This window comes from Manis pentadactyla, chromosome 5, assembly GCF_030020395.1.
Source record: "Manis pentadactyla isolate mManPen7 chromosome 5, mManPen7.hap1, whole genome shotgun sequence".
Classification (NCBI taxonomy): Eukaryota; Metazoa; Chordata; class Mammalia; order Pholidota; family Manidae; genus Manis; species Manis pentadactyla.
In genome coordinates, this window is record NC_080023.1 from 139,941,960 (window position 1) to 139,957,164 (window position 15,205).

At 43.5% G+C, this 15,205-nt stretch overlaps 2 long non-coding RNA genes across 2 annotated transcripts; both read right to left on the reverse strand.

The window, feature by feature from the left end:
* Positions 1-259: 259 nt before the first annotated feature.
* LOC130683946 (uncharacterized) lies at positions 260-2,612 on the reverse strand. Its single transcript, XR_008998082.1, has 2 exons — positions 503-2,612; positions 260-422 (listed from the first exon to the last, which is right to left on the reverse strand). It is a non-coding gene; the product is annotated as an uncharacterized LOC130683946 (long non-coding RNA).
* A 5,785-nt stretch (positions 2,613-8,397) lies between these two features.
* On the reverse strand, positions 8,398-14,902 carry LOC130683947 (uncharacterized). Its single transcript, XR_008998083.1, has 2 exons — positions 14,789-14,902; positions 8,398-8,524 (listed from the first exon to the last, which is right to left on the reverse strand). It is a non-coding gene; the product is annotated as an uncharacterized LOC130683947 (long non-coding RNA).
* Positions 14,903-15,205: the final 303 nt, after the last annotated feature.

The following is a 15,205-nucleotide window of genomic DNA, read 5'->3' on the forward strand; positions in this document are numbered from 1 at the left end:
GTCTCTGTCTTTCTCTCATACACACACACACACACACACACACACACACAGATTTCTTGCTCTGGGGGAAGCCACTCACTTGTCCTGAGGACAGTCAAGCAGACCTGCAGAGGAGTCTACATGGAAAAGACTTAAGGACAATGAGCAACAGCCAGCACCACCATGCCCCCAAGTCTTCAGATGACTGTCAGCTCAGCCCACATCTCAAGTGCACTCAGATCCCAAACTAAGCTATCCTTGAATATTCCTGACCCACAGAAACTGTGAGATGGGGTAAGGTTTATTGTTGTCGTCAGTCACTAAAGTACAGTATAATTTATTAGACAGCAATCAAGAGCCAATACAAGGAAAGATGAAGGATTAGAGCTTTTTCTTTTTAACCACAGGTTCAGGATTCTTAGTTGCAAACCACAGGATCCACTCTAGATAATTTAAGCAGAAAACAAACATTTTAAAGAGTATTGGAGAATCTCCAAGTTGGCCAGATCAATGTACAGCTTACCTCTGCTCCAGCCAGGACCCCATTCCTGATGAAGCTGGATCAGGATACCTCAGCTTGCACCACTGGAGATGATAGCCAGGTGCCAAAATCTCCACCATTATGCGCTAGAAAGCTGGAAGCCTTCACAATCCATTTTACCCAAAAATGAAATCTGTGATATGCCAGCTGCATCCTGCTGCTCTCTTCCAATTAGAAGTCCTGCACAGCTGCATGTGATTGGTAGAGTCTATCTTCAAGGGAGGCTGGGGGAAATGAGTTGTGGGCTCCATTCTTAGGGAGGTGTTATTTATAAGATAGGGAACATTCCAGTAATAGGAAGGGTTCAAATGGTGCTGAGCAGCTAGGAAAATTGACAAATGCTTATTTATTGTCCCCATGTAAAATCAATGCTGCATTACTAAAATATGAATAATTAGAGAAATTATTGACATGTCTTCCTATTTCCTGGAACTCAAGTTGTAAGCGAATTTCAACTCCAGTACAATTTCCAATCAGTTGTTAATAACTGCCTAGAATTATGTGCTAAGACAAACGCTGGGCTCAGGTGGACAGAGATTTGGGAGCAAGCTTTTAATGACGCCATGTGTGGTGGATGTTTGGGCTAAATAATAGGTACCTACAAAAATAAATGTCTTCAGTCTCTATACTTTCTATCCTTTCCTGTAAGGAGGGTCTGAAGACACCCCCATGACCTATTATAATTATTTAGGTTAAAACTTCCCACTGACCAAACCCTTTTTTTGTCATCCATCCAACATGGCATGCAAGCCAACCCATGTCTCTGTTGTACCACTCCAGCTCCTTGGTAGAATGTGATACCCAGATATATAAAACAGTTCTTCTGGCTGAATATGGCCTCCTGTCTCCCATTTACCTCCTTCCCTCTCACATCATTCTCAGAGGGATCTCTTAAGAACCTCATATTCAACAAGGCACAGTTTGAATATCACTGACCTGTGCCACTGATTTAACCAACTATTTACCTCCCAGGATTCATTCATTCATGCTCATTTTCTCTTTCCTTTCCTGCAAATTCAGCCAATTGGTATGAATCAATTGTGAACAAATGGTCCCTACATTTCAACCTTTGGCTTTCCTTGTTTGAAGGGTGTGATTTTTTCCCCATGTGAATTAATAATGTTTATAGTCTTAAAACTTGCCATGATTTGCTGCCTTTCAGTCACTTCACACAGACCAATTTCAGGACTGGCTATGTAAGTCTACATTAAGTTGCTTACCTTCTTCATTGTGCTCTCTGCAAGAGGCTTCCCTGTCTGAAGATAGAACATCACGTTACATCTATACCATTGTGTAATGGTTTCGGTGGGCAGGTTCTCCACCTTCCCCTCATTTTCCTTGGCCACTGGTGCTTGGCGTGCCCTCAGCAGTCTTATGATTACATTAGGTGGTAGGGTGTTTGCTCGTGTCATACAGCAGTGCTTCTCAGACTTTAAGGCACACACAAATCCCCTGGATCTCTTTTCAAATGCGGACCCTGTTTCATCAGCAGGTGGGGCCAAGATCTCCAGTCCCATCAAGCTCTCAGTGATGCTGAGGCTCCTAGTCCATGGGCTACACTATACCTGGAAGACCTGGAGTCACCCCCAAAGGGAACCACAACTCTACTAGTGCAGTTTCTTCTTGCCTCTCTCCTTCACCAGCCATCCCTGCGACATGGGTGCTCATTCCTGTTGCACCCCTGATTGCACCGATTTTACTCATTCAATGACCCAGTCATCACTGAGAACCTACTGTGAGTTAGACACTACATGCTGGGCAGAAGGCAACGTCCAGGGACAAGATTATCCCTGCTTACCTGGAACTTAGAGTCTAAAGAGAACAACACTAACAAATAATTACTCAGTAATCTGCTGTAATTATAAGGTATGCTAGGAATGAAATATTACAGGGTTCTTTGAGAGCAAATGATAGAGAAAAATCTAACCAAGGCTCTTGGGCCCCTAGGGTTTCCACTTTGCATGACCTTCTCTGGTTTGGTATAAACTCAGCCCTGTCTGTTTGTGATACAAAGCATTAGAAATTTCCCTCACAGCCCTTCACCTTACTCTTGACTGTGGCTGCCAACGTGAGTTTGGTGTTTTATGGCCACACTCACCTTTGGCAGGAAGATGAGCATGCCACAGAGTTCATGGTTGGCAGGCACACCTTGGGCTTCCAGAAGCCGATTAATACTGGATGACCTCATGTCGTTCTTGCCCCATGGCTCCCCTTGATATTGGTGCTGGCCATCTGTAAAAGCAAGCTGTTCCCTTCCAAATTCTAGCTAATGCTTCCCTTTCCCTCAAAAATGATAACAACTATAATACCCTAATTTCTTCCCTCTCATCGCCTCTTTTGCTGATCTTCTACCTAGAACTATGGCCTGGATATTGGCAACAAATTACATTGACTACCACCAAGGTCTGGAATATTCATTCATTAAGAATGACAAGGTCCAAAGCCAATTGCCGGATCAGAGAATCTGGCCTCTTAGGCTCAGAAAGCTTCTCCATCTTTGTCCTTCCCAGTCTCACAGGGTATCAGTTAGGCAAGAAAATGAGAAAAGGGATGGAGATTGCAGAGCAATTGTAACCTAAATAAAATGAAGCCTTCCCCTCTTCCACACTAAAGTTCATTCTTTTATGGTGTTATCCTCAAGGAAATAATAATCCAGCAGCTGAACTCTGTCTACAGTGCAAGCTGAATCCTTCCTGAAATCTATTGAGAGGGGATTCCATTAGTCCATTTTAACACTAAGGACAATTTAAATCCTGTTTCTTGATATTTGTCCTTTTCAATATTTCACATGTATAAGCAGCTTCCTGTGTCTTCTCTCTTCTCTCTCTCTTAAATCTCTTTTAATTCTCCATCCAACCAGACCCATACAATTCAGAGCCTTCCTTCCTCATATCAGCCTTCTCCCTCCCTGGATTTGTTCTGCCAAAGCCGAAAGACAGAAGCTTTCCTCTCGCTCCAGCGTGGGTAGGCCCAGCAGGACCTGGCCTTCGCAGCCCTGTCACTCTGCCCAGTGGCCTGATTTGGCCCAGGATCTGGAGCCATATCTTCCACTGAGAATTCTCCCAGCCAGGAGAAATACAAGGCAGGTGCACATTCTCCCACATTGTCTGTGCTTGGTTTTGTTACTTACTGCTACACCATTAATCCAAGGAATTGATTCCTTTTATTTCAAAGAAAAGAACCAGGACAATTATTGTTAACATTCAAGTGTTTGCTGATTAAGAAATTAGAAAATATCAAAAGCTAATGTGAATCAGGAAACTTTTTACTCTGACTAGCATTGCCATTCAATTAAAATGTATATATATATAGTTTACTTACAAATCTTTTTACACACACACACAGATTCAGACTCCACATAATACATGCCTAGCTCATCCAATTCTGCCAAGAATGTGAATCGTCCCATGTCCTCTTCACTACAATCCCTTTTCCACACACCACAGATTGAAACCCGTAGATGCCTGTCAATTAAGTTAGTTAATACTTATCACATATTGCCAACAGTTTCTAACTTTACCTTACCATATTATTTACATGAAATCCCCAAAGTGTTTGAAGTTTGGAGCAAATAAAACTTATCTTGGTCCTAAGTATGTCATAATTTTAGGAATCTTGGAGGCACAGAATCTACTCAAGTGTCCTTAAAACGTGCCTGACTTTTGCTCTGTAGAAAGCCCCATAAATCCTTACAGTGGGAGTCAGCTCTGTGCTATTACTTGTGAATGCTAATTGCACACAACTTCACAGACAATGTGGATGACGCTGGCTCCCTGACCTGCAGCTTTGTTTCCTAATCTGGTTCACCAGCTGGGACTTTGATGGGGCGTTTTACAACACAGCCTTTGCTACCCTCATGAAACATTAGAATCACATAAAATGTTACGCTGTAGTATTGTAAGTAATATGGAGCCTGCACTTGGCATCTGCCCCTTAATCAGCTCTTTTCACGGCTTTACTGCCCATTTAGGAGTTCTTGGAAGGCTTCCTTCCACATGAATAGGGGTGTGGAGTTTAATCAGCCACGCCTGGCAAAGACACCCTCATTTCCAATTCCAGTTCAACAGCTCACCAAAGGTGGTATCAGGAAGTTCTCTCAACTTCCCTGTGCTCTTACTTAATTGGCATTTCCTCAGTCTCCATAGTAGTCATGTTCCCCTTTCAGGTTTGGGACACTCTGAAAAGCCTGTTGCACATGCTCAAACCAGCTTACCCACACGCCAATCAGAACTTGAGCCAAAGTCCCATAGTGATCCATTTAACCTGCTCTGAGTTCCACCAAGCAGAACCTTGGCAGCAGAAAAATAGACCTAGTTGCCACCATGAGAGATGATAGGGATGTTTCTTGGCCAGATAAGAACCAATGATGTAATTATTGTCCCTACCCAGTTCCATAGTGCCTATAGGCAAAATAAATTCTCTCATGTCTCCCTAAATTCCCATGCTGTCTGTAGTTCCAAGGCAAACACAGTGCAGACTTTCCGCCACTGCCTTAAGTCAAGTAGCTGGTTTCACCCAACTTTGTGTTAAGTGTAAGAGCAATTTGCAACATGCCAGCTAACCAGTCCATTGGTAGGGCGAGGAAGAACCGGGGTCTACTCTGAGCAGCAGCTTCTTCAGAAAAGGTAAAACAGGCTCATTCAGAGAGGCTGGGCTGATGTCACTGGGATCTGGGACTAGCTCAGCCTGTCCCTGCTTCTGTCCCAGTAGGACTGGCCACTATGGCCTTTGTGGGGTGCTCCCCAAGGTCAGGCAACAAGGCGTCTGTGCACCTGGCATGGAGCATGGGCCCAGCACACACGGGTAATGTGAATGATATCACTGATGTAACCAGGGTCCTCTTGATTCAGAGTAGCCCATTTCTGCCTTGTATGGCTGCTTTTGATTTTGGCAAACACATAAATGGATGAAAGTCAACCGACAGGGGCAGGAAATGCAACCCCTTCCCTTGTTCACCACGCCTAGCCACGCTGGTGTTCCTTCAGGCTCTCAAACACTCAAATGGTATGGCAGGGCCACTGGCTTCCAGCACCCCAATTGTCCAGGTGCTTTCAAGAGCCCCAATGTCCAACTGTCAGCCCACCTCAATTACATCAAAATGGCTGAGGGACAGAGCCAAGATCAGTAGTTTCTAAAGATCCCGAAAGTGTTCCAATGTGCTGCTGTTTGAGAACCACCAGCAAAGTGGTTATGAACATGGACCCTCAGGTCAGACCTGGGTTTCAATCTTTGCTCCATGACTTGCTAGCTGTGTGAACTTGTGCAAGCTACTTAAACTCTCTGTGCCTCAATTTTCTCATTTGTAAAACTGAGTATTTTACAAAGGATACTAGTATTTACCTCACAGGGTTACTATGAGGATTAAATGGTGTATTATTTGCAAAGTGCTTGGATCAGTTCCTGGTATATGCTAAGAGCTATAACAATTAGTTAAAAGGAAAAAATACACATGCAAGCTCATTTCTTCCCTAGGACCTTTGCTTTTGCTGTTCTTGACTATCATGGCCAATAGGTAGCCCACCAATCTTGGCTCCACTCTACTTTAATACTCTTTTCTCTGTTCATGTCATTAGGTGTGTATTTATTGAATGCTTCTTTTTATCTCCTCCACTAGAATGTAAGACCCACGAGAGCTGGATCTGCATATCTCTAGAACAGCACCTTTGTAAATGAGTGAAGAAGTGTAACGTGGGGTGGATCTAATTCCCTGGTAATGTGAAAACCAGAAATTAAAGGAAAGATGCCCAGGCTTTTGGACAGAGACCCTTGCACAGGCCCCCAGTGTTCATGATTCAGGTGCAGGCTTTGAGTTTACTGTAGGTGAGACAACAAGGCTAGGAAGAGGTACACATGTTAGCACCCCAATTAAACCTTGTGCAATAAGAACCTTGCCTGTAAACAAGAGAAGTGGCCTCTCCCTGAAAATCTAGACCTGACAAGATTGCTTCATTTGAATTCTTTCATTCCATTTCAGTAAATAGTTCATGTCTATTTTGTGTCATGTAAAGCTGATCTATTTTCATTTGTATAAATTGCTGCCCCCCAGTATCACTCATTTGCTGCCCCCAGTTTTCACTCATTTTTGTGGGTATGACAGAATAGTCTTCCAGAGTTTTAAACAGGATGAAATCCATGAGGACCATCTCAAAGGTGATGAAAAGATTTGTATCTTACATAGATAGCATTGGGCAGATTCACAATAAGAGTCCATAGACACCAGATCATCTGTCTCTGCATCTCATTAGGACTGAACATTTCCATCTATGTTAATCATCCTGCAGATATGTTCCACTTCATGGATGATAATATATCCTAACCTGGAACCCCAAGTCATCCAGAGAATGATTTGTATTGCAAAGTCGTTTTCCTTTATGTGTACCTGGGTAAATGCCCTGGGGATTCCTGCAGAATGGAGCTTCTGGCCCTGCCCATTTCAGCTCAGAGCTGCAGTTCTCTGATTGTTGAGACCAGAGGATCTAAGTCGGCTGAACGTGGCAAAGATTCTCTGAGTGCCTAAGCCTGTGAGATTTCACCCCAATTGCTAACATACTGATTTACAGTATTGTTGTGGGAGCAAGTATGTAACTTAATTTGAAATTTATTTCTACTTCATCATAATAAGAGGCAACATGGCCCATACAGACCAGCCTTCTCAAGGGTTTGTGGCAGGCTTTCTGAATTAATCAGAAGCAACTTCACTTCAAGAGGTCCCCCAGGCCTCAGGACAGGCTCTTCTGGCCCTACCTTCATTCACCTCCTCCTCCATGGGTGTCCAGAACAATGACCTTTCTTCACCTTCAAACTCAAGAACCTGGAGAACCCTAGACCCTCGGGGGCATCAAGGCAAAGCTCCCGGAAGCTGACAGGTTGACTCTACCTAAGGCAAGCCCCTCATGAACAACATTCAACAGAGGCTGAAACCAACATGTGCTCAGAGTCGATGCCACGATGGCTGACGATTAGTCAGAGCATCACGTTTTGAAGTTTTCTGTTAACCAGCATTTGCTGTGGAAGATTGCCGAGCAGATGTCAGGCAGGTAATATCATCCTCATCTTTGATATTATCCACTGGAGAACCAGGGCTGTGTCCCCATAGGGCCACCAAGAGATGTTGCTATTGACCTAAAAGTTGACTCATGGTCGGAGATTAGACCCTGAGCTGTCAGCTGCTTTCTGTCTCCATACATTTTAGGGGCTTTACTGGCATCTCCAGAATATGCATGCTTTGCTCACCAGGCTAAATTAATTCTCTTTGGCCTTCTTCCCTTCACCCATATGGCTGTTAACGTGACTCTATTTTAGTCTTGGACATCCAGATCAGGGCTTCTCAAATGTTAACATGCACACGAATCACCTGGGAATGTTTTAGAACATGCATTTTGATGCAGTAGGTCTGAGACAGACCCTGAGACTCTGCATTTTTCCAAAAGGCACCTGAGGGGTGGGGGGTTAGTGTTACTGATCCAGAACCACATATTGAATAGAAAATATGTACAGCTTCTTTTTTCTCCCTCCTCAAAGCCATCCACATCTGATCTCTGAAAGTGACTTTTGACTCAGAAGGTATCAGATGAGAAGAGAGACTTGGTGTGCTTCCCTCCTCGGAGTATTTGCCATTTTATGAGACTGAAAATGCTGTACCGAAGGACTGCTGATGTTCTTGCAGAATTCTGCCACCAGGGTGGTTTGGGTTAGGCCCGAGGACATCCTTCTCAAATTATCTGAGATCCTGACCATTGTCTATATATCATCAGGCCCCACTTGCACGGAGCAGGGCCTCGCACAAGGCTGTTGCCAGACACACACTTCTGACTGGCTGAAGCAGACCCAAAGGGCAGCTAAAGGCCCCAGCACGATGGACACGAGGTCTTGCTCCCTCCACAGGATACGTCTGGATCTGTGCTGCTGGTTTCCTCTGCCTCGGGACCACAGAGCAGTAAAATAGGAAGGCTCTCCTCTTCTGCAGGCTCCACTCACCATACATTCTGCTGTAAGACCAGCTCCCTATGGAGACATCACCAGCAAAAAAGGCAGCAAGTGGTGAGAAGTGGTTAAAACTAATCATTGCTTTATCATCCAGAGCAGCTGAGGGGTGAACATTCAGGAGAAGCTTCCCCAACTGCTCTTTTGCTCTTGTTCTTCTTAGGAATATTTTATTTATAGCTAGGAAAACATAATTACCTACAGCTGCGTTTCTCAATTGCAGGGCACTTAAGGCAGCACTTCCACCCACCAGGTTGCTCCTTGCTGAGCATTCCCCTGGGAGGAACCTCCCAGCTGCCTCCTCCACAGCCCTGTGACCCCCCAGCATTTTCTGGTCTTGAGAGGACTCAAGTTATCCTCTCATGACTTGTCTGGGATCATTAGACTAATTTCTTACCCTACTGCATTGTTAAATGAATAGATTTGAAAGCCAAATAGCTCCTCTCTGGGTTCTTGTTGGAATTTGGAGAGGGCCTAGATGGTAGTTTGGTAGTTTAGCATGCTTAGTAGCTAGAGCTGTAATCACACTCAGATAGGACTCCTAGTCTGCCGGCTACTTAACTTCTCAGTTTCCTCATCTGGGTGATACTAGCGTGGGTGATAAAAGTACCAGCCGCACTGGTGCAAGGACTGAAGAGATGCATGAAAAGTGTTTGTTTACTAGCACATTTGAGCAGAGGAGGTATTCAACAAATGGTAGCAATTACTACATGGGTGGTGGTGAGGGAGAGATAAACCAGAACCACTGGAAGAGTCCCTGGAGGTCACCAGGGCCAAGACCTCGTGTCCAGCCTCTGGCACAGTTTATGGAGTATGAGACTCAGCTGGAGAGCACAGATTGCTGGGCTCCACCCCAAGATGACTGGATTCAGTAGGTCAGAGATGAAGCCCATGAATTTGTATATCTATCAAGCTCCCAGGTGATGTTTTTAGTACCAAATAGCTAAACTAATCCCTTTCCTGAAGGGAAACCCTCCTATTCCTGTAAGACATCTTGTAAGCTCTATTGGGCAACATCTACGATATGGTGGAAGAAAGGAAATGAATCCTTGCTGGGGATTTACAATGAATCATGAGCTTTAAATATGTTATCTTATCCTTCAATCATTTATGGAATTACTTACAGTTGTTTCTTTTTGGTTATTTAGTTTAGTTTTGTTTTTTAAGATAATGAAACTTAGGCTAAGGATAATGTAGGTGCTTAGACACTTTCAAATAGTAGGAAATTGAAGAGCCAGGATTTGATCCCAGTGTCTGAAGCCTGAGCCCTTGTGTCAGTGATGTTCAGTTGCATCTGGGAACCCCTGCTTCACACCACATTTTATTGTTGGGCAACTCTTAGAAGTTAGAAAGCTACAACCTGCTTCTGTCAATTTACTGGTCCTAATCATGGTTTCTGGATCTTCATTAGAATTGAAAGAGATTTAATCATTTAAGGAGAGAGAGGACAATCATTTTCTTTATTGCAAATTTGACAATGGTTAAGTGTATAACTCCCAACCTAGAATTCCCTAGTTCAAATCATGACTCTCCCACCTCTTAGTTGTGTGACTTTGGGTACTTTCTAACTTCTTTGTGCTACCATTTTCTCAAACCTGTAACATAGGAATAATATTAGTACCTTCCTCAAAATATTGAGAGGAGGAAAGAGTTCAATGTATGCACAGATTAACATGACAATTTTAGCTTTATTTCTATCCATAAACCTTTTGCAATGTCTTCATAAAGTCCTTTGTAATTCAGGTCTTAAAAATTAAAGAGGTCAGCCTTTTGTCTCCATTTTATGGTAAGACTACAGTGAATTTTGCAGCATCTTCCTTAAAGTCCTGGATGGTGATTGGAGATGCTGGATAAAAAGAATATCAAGAGCAACTTTGTATTTCATCAGCAAGAGGCGTGAGTTAAACCAAACAAGTTGCTATGTAGTTATTTTGTATTCTTGCAGAGGGGATTCTGCTTCCTGTATTTTAAAGTAGAGATGGAGTCTTCAAGGAGCTAAAGACAACCACATGCATGCCCCAACCAGAGCTTCCTAAAGTTCTAGGAGAGCCAAAAGAGGGTAAGGTAAGAATACCTACTCATCAATGGATGGAGAACTTTTAACTGCTTTTCAAAAATCATTCTTTAAGTTAAAGAAATGATATAAATGATGAGACAAAGGAACATAAATATTATTTATATCTCCTGAAATGAATTGGGGGAAAAAAAGTCTGAATTCTCCTTCCTTCCCTGTATGCTTGCGCTTGGCTATGTGAATTTTTCAGCCCCTCTCATCAAACAGTAGAGTCTCTTCCCTTGACAGTTGAATCTGGGTTTGGCCACATGATTTATTTTGGTCAACAGGATCCAGCAAAAAGGATGCTATGCCATCCTGGGCTCAAGAGGCCTCCCACTCTTCTTGGAAATTTACCATCACCTTATGAATAAGCCCAGGCTAGCCTGCTCGAGGATGAGACACTTGGCCTAGTCATCCCAGTCACCCCAGACAAGTTTGTGAAGCCATCCAAGACCAGCCAGCTGCCATCTGTTCCACAAGATGATCACAGACTCGTGAGCAAATCCAGTCAAGGTGAATCAGGTCTGGTCTTGAATAGCAGAACCACTCAGCTCGCCCACAGACTCATGAAAAATAACAGGGTTCATTGTTTCATCCCTCTGAGTTTTGAGGTGTTTATTATTTTCACAGCAATAGCTAACTGACATATCTGTGTAGTGCTGATAGGAATAAACAACAACAATAGCCACATAAAAAGCAATAATAGTACTATTTGTAGAGTTTAAACTGCAGAAAACTGTAAGTATTCAGCTACTTTGATTTACAAGAATAGCAATTTCATGTGACCCATCCTAATATTATTAAGTACTTCTCACATGTCAGGCACTACTTTACATGAATTATCTCATTCCTTCTTTATAACAACTCTATGAAGTAGATACTACTATCTCCATTTTACCAATATGGAGATATTGGTATAGGCTCAATAAATATCTGTTGAAGGAATGAATTAAAAAAGCACATTTCTCAGAGTCCCATGACCAATACATGGTAGAGAGGACTTTGAGCTTAGATTGGATTGATTACTCTATGTGCTTTCTGTGAAAGGAAGCAGAGGTCACAACATTTATCAAGCATTCACTAGGCATCACGCTGTTCTAAGAATTTTACATGCCTTATCTTGATTAATCATCACATATAACCCTGTGAAGTTGGTGTGATGTGTGCATGGGGAAGCCAAACCACCCCAACACTCAGTAATTTAACCAGGGTAATACAGGAGGTAAATTTCCAAATTGAGCCCAGGCAATGTTCCAGAAACTGTAGTCAACCACACTTGGCACCTTTCAAGAAAGTGAGGAAGTAGAAATGGAAGGAGAAAATGGAGCTTTTCATATGCAGAATCCTAGTAAACATTCTGCATCTCTGAATTTGACTTCAGGCTATGTTAGCCCAGCAACGTTATAGTAAAAATCCAGGGTTTTACAAAGGCTGTTCTTTCCCAAGAGGGCATACTTAGGCTTTCCTCATCTATTTCCATAAGACTACAGGTCAGCTTTGGGGAAACCAGGTAAACTTCCTCATGGGGCAGGTGACTGTTCTGCCAGCTCCTTGGAGAGGCTCCACAGTTCTCTACAAGGCTGATCACTGCAGCCTGAGATTTTCTCCATCAGGATCACACCTCTGAATCAAGGCATTACTGCAAGAAAGCCCTTGTAAAAATGCACATGTGTTACTGTGAAGGTTACTTTTAATTAATTCACATTTGCAAATTTAAACTAGGGGACACAAACTTAGGGACCAACAGAAACCAAATACAGAAATGATGGAAGTGGAACTTGTGGAGTGTGAGAGGGAGTGGTGGGGACTGTAGCAAACTGAGGAGTACATGTCCTTTTCCCCTCTAAAAGGAGATGCTGATACTACAATCAAGGCAGTAACTGCTATTGCAATGACACGTGTTTTTTTATTTTACACAATAAGGCAAAATATCTATATTTTGGGTAATTTCCATTTAAAATGGCACGAGAAAAAAAAACTGATCCGTGGGCTGAAAATGGTCTGCAGGAAGTTTAACAAGCCCTTCAGGTGATTCTTTTACTATCCAAGGTATGGGTGGTTCAGAAGCAGAAAGTACTGGCTGAACCAGGTATGTACAAGGAGTCAAGGACAGAGTCTGAGGTTATGGGGATGGAAGGTCTCCAGTCCTCAGGCTCAGGGAACCCTGCACACAGGACTGTACCTGTGTAGCCCCAGGCCTTGCACAGACTCTCAGCTGCTGCTCCTCCAAAACCAAGAAACCAGACTCCAAGCCTGGTACCTCCTACCCTCCAGGAAAGTGACACTGTGTTCCCATATTTGCAGAGCATTGTCAGTGCTAAATCTGTTCTGAAGCATGTCTCCAAAGTTGTCACTGTTCTCAACTAATTAGTCAAAAGCTTCCATATGCCTAGTGGTTCATGACACTTTTCATATTAATTTTTTTATGCAAATGTGGTGATTCTGGGGAGGAATGATGTCAAGCAGAGTGATAGCTACCTCACGGGAGCCGGAACAAAATACATCCTTACTGCATAACTTGCAAGGTCTCCGGTAAGCTCATGTGAATTAAGCTTTTGCATTTGGGTTCCTCTGAAGCTTAAAAACAACTTCACCTAAGTCATGGGAGATGTTTGAGATTATATATATATATACATGTATGTATAAAGGAGACACTGACCTACCCTCCCTACCGTAATTTTAACTATATTAGAAGGGGCCACCAAGCCAATCATTCAAAGCACAGTTCAATTAATTTCTCCTTCCTTCTTCTTTAATTCCTCCTCCTTTTTTGCTTAGCCACATAATCTTATTTTATTCTTTCCCTCTTTATATTATTTGCTGCCTTCTTTTTAAAGAAGCTGAGTTATCTTTCAAGAACAAATTTGACTGTAGCAGTGACCTCAGGGATGATAAGGCAGTAGATTAAAACCCAGGAGTAGCTTAAAAATGCCGGGGATGATTTGAAAGAAAGGGTCAATTGTCTAGTATTAATTCAGTAATAACTGGAGAGGCATTATTCTTATTGCCTCCTTCCAGGCAGAACTATCTGGCATCTCGTGAAGTTCAATGGCACTGTTGGAGAGAGTAAAATAAAAATTGGACAGAGGCCAGTCCTGACTCCAATACTGACCCTACATTCAGATTCTACCTACAGATGTCTGTTAGGACAGAAACTAGACTCAGGGCTCTGATAACCATTTATTTAGCCAACAAGTCTGCAGGTTGTGCTGGTCTGGGCTGGGCCACACTGTGTGACTGTCATGTAGTTAACCAGCAGGCTGCATAGGGACTCACTGGTCTAGCATGACCTCATTTTCTGTGCACTGCAGCTGCCTACACAGACCCTAGCTTTCGGGACACTCATAACAATGGTAATGATAGACATGGGGGTGACCTGCCCCAGTTTCCTAGGATCCCTTCTGCTGCTTACTTGTGCCCATCCTCCAGGTCAGCAGAGATTTGCTGCTAAGTAGAGGTCCCTGAGACCCTTTTCAGAGGGCTGCCCTCGGGGACTGGAGCTTCTTCACCAGAATGGAGAGATCGAAGTGCTGAGAGCTATATTCTGCAGGCTGGCCTCTAGCCAAGAGTGTGAAAACCCAGCCTCCTTACTTCAGTGGAGATAAACTCTGAGGCATAATGAATGCACTAAACACCCCTCAGGCTCCTGCTGAGGCTGGGAATTTTCCTGAAAGGACACCTTTGTTCAGCCTCTTCCTTACCTTTGTCTTGCTTCCAAGCCCCTTCCTCCCCTAAGAGATCACTGGCTCATGTACCCTCCCATCAGCGTCTGTTTCCAGAGATCCCAACCTCAGAAAGATGGCCTAGCCCAAATGTCTTCAAACTAAGCACAGAGCACCCCTGTTCATCAGTGGGACATGTATATATGTTCTTCATAAAGGTTCCCGTGGAGACAGTTTCCTAGCCAAAAAGGGTTTGAGATAAAAACCACCTCATATAGCTCAGCCTTTTTATGTATGTGGGAAGAAAAATTCAGAGAAGTGAAGCAACTCATTAGAAGTCACACAACCCTGAGGACAGAACAAATTCAGGGCTCCTTTGACTTGATTCCCATTCAATTACGTCACTAGACTGGAGATCCCCACTGGATTTTCCTGAGAGTCCAGGCCCCCAGGAGAGGGAAGATGGTGCCGAGGAAAGAGCCCCGATCAGCAGCATCCTGGGAACACTGGGCTTCGGAGCTGGCCCGATCCACCTCCTTCTCCCCTCCCCTCACTCCCCATTCTCACCTGTCTCCTCCTCTTCCTTCCTTCTTTCTCCAGTTCATTGCCACCTTCATGCCTGTCACTCTCTTCTCCATGGTCCCTTGCCTCTGAAGCATTTTCCTTTCTCTGATTTCTGTTTATTATTACAAATAAAGACTGGCAAGCCAACAAACTGGCACCACATGCACATTGGGACGGCCAGTTGTGAGGTAGTTGCTCAAGGCACTTCAGTAAGGCGGGGTGGCAGGAATGCTGTTGTGGACATCCAGGGCCCCAAGATGGAAGCACAGAAGCAGCCACCTTTCTCCACCAGAGGCATTTTACTGGTGTTGCTGTTCACAGATCTGCAAGGCTTGATTTATCAAAAAGAAGATCAATGAGAAAATACTGTCAAGCTCCTGGAACTAGGAAGATATTTAGCTCATTCCACTCATGTACATC